The sequence below is a fragment of the Silene latifolia genome, chromosome 1 (assembly GCF_048544455.1).
Source record: "Silene latifolia isolate original U9 population chromosome 1, ASM4854445v1, whole genome shotgun sequence".
Classification (NCBI taxonomy): Eukaryota; Viridiplantae; Streptophyta; class Magnoliopsida; order Caryophyllales; family Caryophyllaceae; genus Silene; species Silene latifolia.
The window spans coordinates 43,524,287-43,538,059 of NC_133526.1; the positions used below are offsets into that span (position 1 = coordinate 43,524,287).

General features: G+C 39.0%; 1 non-coding gene across 1 annotated transcript; it reads left to right on the forward strand.

The window, feature by feature from the left end:
- Positions 1–12,094: 12,094 nt before the first annotated feature.
- On the forward strand, positions 12,095–12,201 carry LOC141618723 (small nucleolar RNA R71). The gene has a single exon (XR_012531479.1). It is a non-coding gene; the product is annotated as a small nucleolar RNA R71 (small nucleolar RNA).
- The last annotated feature ends 1,572 nt before the right edge of the window (positions 12,202–13,773 follow it).

Sequence of the window (13,773 nt, forward strand, 5' to 3'; positions counted from 1 at the left end):
ACTCGCCACTGATTATTTCATCCAATTACGATACATTAATACTAACTCAAATGCTACACAACTATCTCATCCGACCATTACACATGTCATTCCATAATATACCACACATTATACAAAACGTTTCAACTATGATTTGTTTCAATTCACATGAATATACGTATATATGTAATAGCACATTATTCTACTCCCGCCTACGCATATTCAAATTCAACATTCGACATGTGATTACACTACATTAAGTATCCATTTAGCAATTAGCTATCATTTACTACTCAAGTCTACTCAAAGTTTCAAACATACCACAACAATTCGACAACAAGATATCTAACATAACTATGCCATCTCACAAGAGTATGCAACAACAATCATCCATTGCATTCCCCAGCATTACTTGACAATATATACTAACTAGAACGCATATAAAGACTCGCAACTCATTACCACCATTACTTTAACAAGTTCTCGTATGCAACTATTAGCACATTCACCATCTCTATTACATCCACATACACACACACACTTCCAACGATTCTCAACCCTTCACGATTCATCGTTACTATATGCACACACTAGACATTACCATAGACCCCATCACAGCTATATCTACTTTATATATCATACACAACTATGCACGTAATTCCCGACGCGATATCCCCATACAACGTGGCTAGTTTAAGCATATTGGGGCCATGATTTTGAAATGAGGGCGCCTTCTAACCCAAAATCGAGCATATGCTGGGGCTCCCAACATACATACACCAGGTTCATTTTATTAGACTCCATACGTTCATTGGGCTTATTAGTTACAGGTTCCAAAATCGTCGCTCTGATACCACTTTGTAACACCCCCATCTACCAAGAAGCCTTAACAAGACCTTCCCTAGCAGATAAGGACGTTACCATCTTGGTTTCCCGAGGAACAGTAATAATCAAAAGTCGATAAAAGAACAATTATATTAAATTACAAGTGTTTAACCAAAATAAAAGGTACAACTCAGGACAACTATCAACTATGTGAAACTATCTCTGCCATGACTCATGGTAGACTCGTCCCGCCAAACACCCAGCTATGATCCAGACATCAACCTGCTAAGACCGAATGCTTACCATAGTGTATCACGGCAGACACAACACAAGAAGACAACACAACAACACCACACAAGGTCAGTAACTAAAGTAACACACTGAAAGCAGACACAACAAGACACACCAACATACATACCCACCTCCTCCAATCACCCACACACCTCTGACTGCCCGAAGGTCCAGTCCTACCAGATTACCAATCGCAACCAGTAATCCACACCACCAGTGAGGGACCACAGTCGTTCCTACCAAAGCCCCGCTCATATAATCCGAGCGATAACCCATGTTCCTTAATGTGCACATCCTCTTATGTGGCGGGTTCCACAGAGGGTGAATCAAGGGCGTGAAGCCACTCCCGCAAGTGACTCCACTCAGCCGAGGGCGCACCTCGCGAACCAGAGACAAACAAACAACAATGACCAACAACAATCAATCCACACTACCAATGACGATACTAAAACCAATTATACAATACAATCGACACACTAGACAACCGACAGTATTGAGTAGGAAAACCTACCTTTAGCAAACCGCAGTGATTCCGCGCACGACCACAAGACAACAAGCAATCACCATAACCACCTATAACAAACAGTATAACCATCTATTACTACTACCATAATCACAACTGAAACCAAGGAAGACGATGATGATGATGATGACAACATATCTATACATAGCATTCCGGCGACAAGACCGCTACCCGACTCAAGCATCCCATCCCCATGGTGTCTCCACCCTCAAAGGCTCTAAAAGGGTGACTCAAGATGAAGGAGAAATGATATGACGACATCTAGGTTTAGGAGAAAAGAAAAAGAAATGATTTGGGTTTCACAATATTACGATTTATATTTCCCCGCTGAACTCCCGTTACTCGATCGAGTAAGCAACTTACTCGATCGAGTGGCCTCTACTCAATCGAGTGGCAAGGCTACTCGATTGAGTAGCCTCCGCTAGATCGAGTTACACGAACTCAAAGGCTCGCAACGTCACAAGGTTAACTCGTAAAGTTTCCGAAGGTCTAGATAGGTGTCTAAGGTCAGTCAACGATGGTCAACGGATCTCTAAAAGGACGGGTATTACATAGCTAGTGTGCTAGCCAAACTAAATGTCACCTTATCATCCCCTACCCCGCGATTCAAGAGTCCCCAATTGACATCAATAATAGCCCCGGCTAAGGATGAGCAAAACCGGATATCAGATCCGGATTTCAAAACCCGATCGGATACCCAAATTTAAAATTATCATTTTTCTTGATCCACATCCGATCCGAATAATTCGGATATCAAAAAATGTGGAATCCGAGAATTCAGAAATCTAGATTTTGGAAACCGGATTCGATTGAGATTTAAATGTACAGTAAAAGTTTCAATTAGGCTGGTGGTATTGGGCTATTGGCAGACTTAAACTAAAGGCAATTTCGGTCCATTTCGCATTTTGCAACCCACTAGAAAATGTAACGTCTTTGATTACATAAATTACAAGTCCTGCTCACATAAATTACAAGTTTTAATCGCATAAGTTATATGTCTTAATTGTATAAATTAAAAGTCTTTATTACAAATTTCAAAACTAGTCTAAAAACTAAAAACCGCATAAGCTAAACATAATGTTTTCCATTTTTTTCTTTTTTATATAAATTTTTTAAATTCGGATATCCGGTTTTATGAAAATCACAATCCACATCCGATCCGGTTTATTCGAAAAAAACCGGATCGGATATCCAATTTAAATGGTATCCATATATTCGGAATTTTTTTTTCAGATTTCGGATCGGATATTTTTTACTCACCCCTAGCCCCTGCTGTATACAAAAATGGTCTACCCAAGATTATAGGAATCTGAGTATCTTCAGCCATATCTTTTTTTTTGGTGATATGTGAGTATATTATATATAATGGATATCAAATACAAGCAGGAGAAAAGAAACAGTTCACGGCATTACATAAACTGTTCGGTCAACCATATCTAACACAATGAAATCAACAGGTATGAAAAATTTACCTATCTTAACAAGGACATCCTCTAATACACCTAGAGGTCGCTTAAATGTCCGGTCAGCCATCTGTAGTGTTACGTTGGTAACTTTAAGATTCCCCATATTCACTTTCTCGCAAACCGAATAGGACATGACACTGACATTGGAACCCAAGTCACATAAAGGTTTATCTATTACATGAGTGTCTATGGTACAGGTAATGGAAAAACTACCCAGATCCTTCAATTGGGGTGGAGACTTGCTTTGTAGGAGTGCACTACACTCTTCTATAAAAGCAATGGTCTCCACTTCATTAAAGCTCCTCTTACAAGTCAGAATATCTTTCGAAAATTTAGCGTAGGAGGGTACCTGGGTAATTAGTTTGGTAAAAGGTACAGTTACCTGAAAATTTTTGACAACCACCAAGAATTTACCGAATTGCTGTTCGACCTTTGTATTCTTTAGGCTTCCCGGAAAAGGAACCTTGGTAAAAATTGGCGAGTCAGTGGTCGATCGTTCGCTTTGAACTTAGATTTCGGTTACTTGTCGTTAGGAGCACCTAGACCAAAACAATATTTATATCTTCACAAACAACACTACTATTAGTAAAGAGGAAAGTAAAGGTCGGATCCCAAGGGACGGGTATTGATGTAGGATTTTCGATTGAAATTAGTGGTGTCTAGGGGTGTCACAATTTGGGTTGAGATAAGAAGATCACTAAACTAAATAACAATAAAAGTAAACAAGCAAGATGATTAAAATGAGATGTAAATAATTGATTAAAAGCACTAGGGTGTCATAGGTTCATAGGGGATTCATGGGAATTGATCATACAAACATATTCTCAAATTATAAGCAAGCAATTATTGTTGTGATAGGATCGAGTTGGTTTATATCTTACAATCATAGGAAGGTTTGGGTCCCGGAGCCGAATCGATTAGATTGTACAACAGCTACAAGTCGACTTAATCCTCCCTACTCAACTATATGCATGGTCTAATAAGACTCGAGTTGGTTTATATCTTACAAGTCTCATTGAAAAGGTAAGTGATGGGTAAAAAATGCAAGGATTCATAGGCTCACATTTCATCAAACATAACATGTGCATAAGTTAGGATCACAACAAGCAAGCAAATAAATTATGTGAACATATTAAATTAAGCATGAATCATTCCCCATGTTAGTTTCCCCTAATTCCCCATTAACCCTAGTTAAGGAAACTACTCACTCATTATCAAGTTTAACATGCTAACAAGGTTGTCAATCATATCAACAAAGCAAAACATGATGAATAAGTAAAGATGATTAACAATAATTAAAAAGGGATTAAGAGAATTATACCTAATGATGATTCCAAAATAATAAGCAAAGAATAATAGAAGTACTTGATGAATGATTGGAAGGTTGTCAATCCTCCAAATAAACCCAAATAATCTTCAATTACCCAAAATAAAGGATGAACAATAGAGAAATTAAGGAAATGAGATTTGTATTAATACTTGATTAAAAGTTGATTACAAGATTAAAGAGAGATTATAATAATATAGACTATACTAAAGATTGATAAGAAGAACATGATAATCTAATTAGACTAATGGGGTATTTATAGTGGGGATTAGGTGCACAAATTAGGGTTACCAAGGGCTTAAATGACGATTAGATCCTTGAGGAATTTCTCTTCTTAAGAAAAGATGCGGGTCTCCTTTTAGCTAGTCTTTCAAAAATATGCGCATCTCGACTGGAGAAAGTAGAGGACGTGTTGCACTGGAGGACAATCCGAGCGTCCAAAAGGTCGGGACGAGCAGATTGTGTAGGCGGTGGACGAGCGGCCTGGCAGCTTGGACGCTCGGATTGTGGAGCTTCTGGACGAGCGTCCCGATAGGTGAGACGCTCGGATCCTAGTCCAGCGTGCCATTTATTCTTTTCTTCTTCCAACAATCCTCCGGGATTTTGTTGGAGATGCAAGGATCTTCTTCATCATTGCCCATTATGTACAAAGGCCTTTTAGTCTTGTCTTCTCTTTGATGTTTGGTCATTAGATTCGATCAATTTAGCTCAATTTTGCCATGAAAATGCAAGGTTTGCACTCCTCTACTATTACCAAGTAAACAAAACCTCAAAGAATATGCAAAACAAAGGACTAAAGATAGTAAATAACCCAAATATGCACTAAAAAACATAGGAACGAGGCTAATTCGGGGACTAAATATGCTCAAATATTGATCACATCAAATATCCCCAAACCAAACCTTTGCTTGTCCCGAGTAAAGAGGTGACAAAAACTAGGACCCTTATTTAAACTAACCTACTCATATAGCCGATATGAGACAATTAGCGGGTCTCACTCCGCCCTTCAACTCACAACAAGACAACCATGAGGTAGGATGCCTTCTTGCAAGGCAAGGTGGGTCTTGCCAAAAGGGCGACACATCCAATCATTAAAGCACACAAAATCAAGTAATGGATGCATCTACAAAAAGAATAGCCACTTTCCTCATCTAAGTGGCGGAAATTATCTAAAAGGGAAGTAATCTAAGGGTACACACTCCTTCATAGATATAGTTTATTCAAACGACTAAGCCTAGAAGGATACCAATAAATCACCTCCAAGTTGTGTTAAGCTAGGGTACCTTTGTCCTCAATCGTTAAATGCTTTTGTTAAGAGTAGACTCCCTATGGTGTTAGAAACACTGGAGGATCGCGGAATTCCCCTTCTTGCCTAGACAAGAAGAAGGGTCGTCCCCTCTCTACCATGCACAAAAATGGATACGATGGATAAAGGGATCAATAGGATTTGAGTTTCATTTGGGAGTTTGCTTTTGTTGTTGTTTTCCCCCCAATTTTTTGTGGCATTTGACATTTGAGAACACTTTCTTTTTGCCATTTCTTTTGATGTTTGGCATTTCTATACTTGACAACTTTCAACTTTTGCATTTTCTTTTGAACATTTTCAAAGTCACCCCATTTGTAGGGAAGGTGCTTATATTTGAAGCATAGGAGTCTATTTTTGCTCCTCTTTTCTTTTGTTGCAATTTTGCAAACTTTTTGACATTTTATTTCACTTCTTGAACTCAAAATTGAATAATTTTTGTGCCCATTCCCTTTGATGACAAAATATATGGTAGAACATGGATGAATGATGGTTGCATGGTTTCAAGGGTCACCTTGAAATAAACGGTAGCCAAGGAGTTATCAAACCACAAGGCACTCTTGACTAGGCCTTAATCCATGGGTCAAAGGATACTAATATGACACATCCTAGGGTGTTTTACAAGTATTCTAATAAGCAAAGTCTTAAGAAGAAAAAGCATCTACTAGGGCCTATATATACTTGTCATGCTTCCCAAATAGATGGTTTCGCAAAATTTTCCTAACATGCAATCTATATGCCATGATGCAACTAACATATATACATCCTAATGCATATGCTTCTACCAACTAGTATGCCAAATAATCTAAATGCAAGTCCTAAATTCACATTGTTTATACCGCATCAATGAAAATAAAGCCACATCGTCATTAACATAAAGAGGAAAAAGGAGATTGGAAAGATCATACTATGCGGTCTTCAATATCCTCATGTCTCGGATGTGGCGTAGTCAATCAATATGAATAAGGATGAACAAACACAATATATACAAAACAATATATACAAGACTATACTACAAGGAAATGAACTTGTTTTAGGATTTTCAATTTTGCAATTTATTTGGATTTTTCGAAATTTTTGATTTTTTTGGTTTTTTTGGATTTTGAATAAAAGTTAAGTTAGAATTTTCCATCCCCACACTAGTATGGGCATTGTCCTCAATGGCCAATACGATAGGAAATTATGCAAGCATGATGCATGATTTTTAAACTAAATGCAAACTATACTAAACTACACTACATGATGCATGTGTTTTTGTTATGGCGGAGAACATAATTTAAATTAGCTCCCAATGCATATGCATGGACTTCCCCAAACCAAAATAGACTTTATTTCTAATGTCAAGAATTTCGGGGGAGTTTATGCACATGGAATGCAATGCATGAAACTAAAGATTGTCATTTTGGATTTTACAAGTCGAGAACAATAATAATGAACACCTTAATGAAGCCAAGGTGTTAGTCCTCCAATGTTGCTAGGACTCCACAAAATGATTAAGATAAAATAAAAACAAGAGAAGTAGACAAACCATAAGGGAGGTGTAAGAATGTAGGAGCCTCCAAAGTTTGCTAATCCTCACCCATCGTATCATCATCATCATCATCATCATCATCTTCCTCTCTTGAGGCATCATCAACCTCCATAGATGTGGAATCATGTCCATTCTCACTTTCACTTGCTTGTTCTTCCTCACTTTCCTCTTCCTCTTCTTGGACTTCTTTTTCTTGAACCTCTTCTTCTTCTCCTTCTTGGTCACCACCCTCTTCAACAACCATCTCTTCTCCACCCGGTCTACCACCATTAGAAATGCTAGGAAAGGATACTTCCCTATCCGCCCAACTAGGCAAAGAACAAGACGGATCAAGAAGTCCTTGCCTAGCTAGATGTAGGAGGGGCGGATATTGGGCCTTGTAAGCATCCACTCTATCATTGTAAGCTTGCTTATGCATTTCCCTCATGAGTAGAGTCAAGTAATCATTCTCACTTCGACATCTTTGGGTTTGAACTCGTGGTATTCAAATGGGTAAGGTGGGGTGATAATGGAGGAGGAGGGCTCGGCAATTTCGCCCCTTTGTTGTTGAATGATATACTCGGTCTCTTTGGAGAGTGGGAGAAGGTAGTTTGATCGGTGAACATTCAATCGGCAAATTTTGGAAGGCAAGGTGAAGGATCTAGCTTCATTTGTTAACCACCCATATTTGTTGTTAAGAGTGTCGTGCTTGACCCACTTAAACTTGTGAATCATGGTGTCCATATCAATAAGATGGCCTCCTTTAACCGGCACATAAGTGTTGTTTTTGTTGAAATTCCGGTTGAAATGTTTAGCCAAATGGGTAACTAGTCCTCCATTGACAATAAAGGCAGTGCCTTCTTTGCCACAATCGACATTAAGCCATCGTTCAACCAAAAGTCTTAGAGCATTGTATGGCCTGGTAAATTCCCTCCCAATGTTCAAGGCCAACTCAAGAAGAATACAATCGAGTTTGGTAAGATGATATGTGCCATTTCTTGCTATCAAAGTATTCCCAATGACCTTATGCCATACTCTAATGCCCGGATGGTGGACTAAGAGAGCACGACAATCATGAAAGCGTATAAATTTCTTTCCGGAAATTGTCATCCAAAGAGGAGCGGGGTCATACTTGATAGGAATCTTTGTATATTTCGGGTTATCACTAAGGCCTAATATCTTAACCAATTCGCCATAAGTTATGCGTCTATCAACATTTTCAAGACGAAACTCGATGTTGGTTCAAGTCTCCACCCTTGTGACTTTCAAAGAACTTAAAAATTCCATGGTGAGGGAGGGGTATGTCAATTCTTTCATTGTAAATAATTTACCCAATCCCATAGACTCAAAGAAGGTTTTGGTTTGTTCAAGAACACCCAACTTTGACAATGCATCTTCACAAATAAACTTAGTAGGCATGATGGTTTTCTTAGCAAAGTGAAGGAATTTTTTTCTTTGGGAGTCGGAAGTGAAAATTACCTCCGGATAATTGGATAATTGATCAATGACCAGAGTTGTTGATGTTGTAGCTTCCATAGGGGGATCTTGTTGTTGAACCTCTAACCTTGCATTGTAGATTACCAAAGCCTTTGACAATTGTTTTGCTTGAAGAGCTAGTTGCCTTTTGGAATGTGTCTTCTTTTGGGGTGTCTTGTTGCCTCCTTTAGTTCTTGTCATTCTCCTTTGCTTGATTACACCAATGAAAGATTGAAATCTTCAATTTTTAGTGATACCCAAATCGATTTAGGATGAAAGAATGTTGCTTTGTATCTTGAAAATCGACTCAAAGGTTTGAAGATTTTGGTGTTTGAATCACTTGTTGTTGCAAAAGGAGTGATTAATTTTTGTTGTGAGGAAGTTTGGATTTGATTTGGTTGAGTTTGGTTGAGGAAAATTATTTTTGTTGATGGAGAGGATGAGGGTTTTGGGGTTTTTGGGTTTTGGGTTTTGGGTTTTGGGTAGTGTTTGTATATTGAAGAAATGAGAATGAATGGGAGAAGAGGGTTTTAAAAAGACCCATTACATTTGAAACTGCAGGGGAAGACGAGCGGACCAGGTGTCGGGATGCTCGGATTCTTCAAAATTTGGTTCAGGAAAAGACGCCATAGGACGAGCGGATTCCTGGAAAGACGAGCGGATTCTTCGTGGTGAGACGAGCATCTTTCTGGGTGGACGCTCGGATTCATTTACAGTGAAAAATCCCAAAATTTTGCAGCAAAAAGACGAGCGTCTTTCTTGAAGGACGACCATCCAGAATGAGACGAGCGGTTTCTCAGCTGAGACGCTCGGATTCACAGTCAGACCAGATTTTTGATTTCTGCAGCTCTACCAGACGAGCGTCTGGTAACTTGGACGCTCGGGTTTCTTCAGGACGAGCAGATTGTCCATTTGGCCGCTCGGATTCTTCCTTGACCACACGGATTCAGGTCCATCCGTGGGTACTTTGTAACCCGTGTCATTTTCATTCTTCAATTCTCGTGTTCTTCATTGTAGGGGCACTACAAAGGCATGAATAGCCTAGGCAATTGCTATCCCCACACTAAGGTAAAGCACTACACATCAATAAAATCATAAGTCCCTCCCTCACTTCTCTCAAAATGATGAATATCTTGATCAAGGCACAAAAATATAAATCTAGAAAATGACAAAAATGCAATGTAATAATCGAAATGCAAGTTAGGGAGTTAGAATATTTACAAATGGTGGTTTAGGGAGGACTCCACCAAACTCTCATTCCAATGTGAGATGTCAAGGGGGCGTGTTCAAGGTGTTGTTGATGTTACTCAACACCTTGACGAAGTAGTCGAAAGCTTGCTCATTATCATGATAAAGGTCCTCAATAGATCTTTGCACTTGTTATTCTCCATGATGGTCTTGGTTCATAGCATTACCAATATAGGGATTGAAGATCCCTTCAAACTCATCATCCTAAAGACCTCAAACTTCGTCTACTTGATCACTAAAAATTTCTTGAGTTGATAGAGACAACTCTCCTTCTTTCTTGTCTTGGACAATGGGGCCATCTTCTTCACTTGTCATGCGTGAGCTTTTCAAGCTCTCATTGTTGCTATTTCCTTGTTCTTTTGATGGAGCATCATCCACTTTCTTTTTCCATTGAAATTCCAATTTCTTCCTATCATCCTTCCGGCTATAGTGATCAACCATAAAACATGGCTCATGCAATCGGGGAGCTCTCATGGTCTTGTCAATATTGAAAGTAATGGTTTCATCTCCCACTTCAAGGGTGAGCTCTCTATGATTCACATTGATCACCGCTCCCGCGGTGTGCAAGAAAGGTCATCCTAAGATAATAGGAATGTTGGAGTCTTCTTCCATGTTAACAATAGCGAACTCCACCGGGATGAGGAATTTTCTAATTCTCACGGGAACATCTTCCCATACCCCTAAAGGTGTCTTAGTTGATCTATCCGCCATTTGAAGCGTGATGTTGGTACATTTGAGTTCTCCCATTCCTAGCCTCTTGCTAACCGAATATGGTATCACATTAACACTTGCCCCAAGGTCACATAAAGCTTTGTTGATTGTAGTGTCACCAATAGTGCACGGAACGGAGAAACTTCCCGGATCCTTGAGTTTTGGAGGTGAACTCCCTTGAAGGATGGCACTACTCACCTTAGTGAAGGCAATAGTCTCATGCTTCCGGATTGATTTCTTCTCTGTAAGGATGTCCTTCATGTACTTTGCATAGGCCGGAACGTGATTGATCAATTCCGTGAAAGGAATCGAGACTTTTAAATGCTTCACAATCTCCATAAATTTTCCAAGTTGGTCATCAAACTTAGGCTTAGCCTGACGACTCGAGAATGGAAGTCTAATCACAACGGGCTCCTTCTCTTTGGCCTTTTCTTCACTTTTATTTGAAACTTCTTGATTTGTGGGTTCTTCTTCCTTAGAGTTTTGCACAACTTTCTCCTTGTCACTAGCTTCCACAACTTCATCCTCAACTTGCTTCTTTGGTCCTTCATATCTTGTACCACTCCTTAAGTGGATGGCACTAACCGATTCATATCTTGGGGGATTACTTTGAGGTGGTAATTGCCCCTTTTGTCTTTGAGAGCTTGAAGATGCTAGTTGGGTCATTTGAGTTTCCAACATTTTTGTGTGGGCTAGGATGTTGTTGATGGTGATGTCTTTTGCTTGGCTATCTTTTTGTATTTAAGTGAAAAATTCTTGTTGATTCTTTTGCATTTGGAGGACCGCTTTTTGAAAATCAAAACCTTGGTTATTTTGTTGATTGTATGGAGTTTGATTTTGATAACCTTGGTTTTGGTTGTAAAAGGGTCTTTGATTTTGGTTTCTCATGGGAGGTGGGGTGTATGTTGGTTGAGGGTTTTGAACATTTTGGCTTTTGTATGAGAGATTTGGATGGAATTTGGTGTTTTCATTGTAATAGTTGGAATAAGGGGTACCACTTTTGTATGCTTGAAAAGCATTCACTTGCTCACTTGTTCCCCTATATTCGCTTTGGTCATGTCTCAAAGTTCCACAACTCTCACATATCCCACTTAGGATTGATGAAGATGTCACCATGGCATTAACATGTTGCTTTGGTGATTTTGAGGCTTCTTCAAGCTTAGCCATAGCCTTTTCAAACTTCAAGTTGATGGTATCAATATGAGCACTAAGTTGAGCACCCATTTGGGTAATAGAGTCCACTTCATGCTTTCCTCTTCTAGTAGCCTTGCGAGATCTACTATATTGTGAATTATGGACCGCCATTTCCTCAATCTTGTTCCAAGTTTGATTATCGTCAACTTCAGTGAACATACCATTTGATCCCACATTGAGAATGTTTCTTGAGTCTTCATAAAGACCATTCCAAAATTGTTGTACCAAGAACCACTCGCTAAGTCCATGATGAGGACATGAGCGACAAGTTCCTTTGAATCGCTCCCAAGCTTCATACAAAGATTCTTTGTCCCTTTGCTTAAAACCCGTGATTTGGGCTCTTAGAATGTTAGTCTTTTCCGGAGGTTAGAACTTTTTGTAGAAAGCTAGAGCCAACTTCTTCCAAGAGTCAATTCCAAGAGTAGCCTTATCAAGGCTCTTTAACCATTATTTCGCGGCACCAATTAGAGAAAAAGGAAATAAGACCCATTGAATTTGGCCTTGAGTCACTCTAGTTTGTGAAATCGCATTACAATAGTCACAAAAAGTCTCCATGTGAGAATGAGGGTCTTCACTAGGCATCCCCCCAAATTGGCTTCTTTCGACTAATTGGATAAATGCGGATTTTGTAATGAAATTTCCGGTTAAGTGTTGTGGTGTGGGAGTTCCATTGGGTAGGTTCTCCTCGGTTGGCACGGAATGTGATGAAAACTTAGGCATTGTGGGATGATTGTGTGGTTGATTTTGTGTTGGGTTCTCCTCACCTCCTCTTGCAAAAGGGTTGATGAACTCAAGAGTATTTGAATGAATATCTACAACCTCACCAATACCTCTCAAAGTGTTTTTACCAAGTCTTCTATTGGTTGTCAAAGTCCTTTCAATTTCGTGATCAATAGGTAACAAGTTACCTTGTGATCTTCTAGACATGCAAAATGTCAAACAACTCGAAAACAATTAGAACAAACCTTGAGGAGTTTTACTTCCCCGAGGCAAAGAAAGGCACAACTAATAACAATCAAAGAAAATCAAATCAAGTTAACACCGTCCCCGGCAACGACACCATTTTTGGTCGTTCGTTCGCTTTGAACTTAGATTTCGGTTACTTGTCGTTAGGAGCACCTAGACCAAAAAAATATTTATATCTTCACAAACAACTCTACTATTAGTAAAGAGGCAAGTAAAGGTCGGACCCCAAGGGACGGGTATTGATGTAGGATTTTCGATTGCAAGTAGTGGTGTCTAGGGGTGTCACAATTTGGGTTGAGATAAGAAGATCACTAAACTAAATAACAATAAAAGTAAACAAGCAAGATGATTAAAATGAGATGTAAACATTGATTAAAAGCACAAGGGTGTCATGGATTCATAGGGGATTCATGGGAATTGATCATACAAACATATTCTCAAATTATAAGCAAGCAATTATTGTTGTGATAGGATCGAGTTGGTTTATATCTTACAATCCTAGGAAGGTTTGGGTCCCGGAGCCGAATCGATTAGATTGTACAACACCTACAAGTCGACTTAATCCTCCCTACTCAACTATATGCATGGTCTAATGAGACTCGAGTTGGTTTATATCTTACAAGTCTCATTGAAATGGTAAGTGATGGGTAAACAATGCAAGGATTCATAGGCTCGCATTTCATCAAACATAACATGTGCATAAGTTGGGATCACAACAAGCAAGCAAATAAATTATGTGAACATATTAAATTAAGCATGAATCATTCCCCATGTTTGTTTCCCCTAATTCCCCATTAACCCTAGTTAAGGAAACTACTCACTCATTATCAAGTTTAACATGCTAACAAGGTTGTCAATCATATCAACAAAGCAAAACATGATGAATAAGTAAAGATGATTAACAATAATTAAAAAGGGATTAAGAGAATTATACCTAATGATGATTCCAAAATA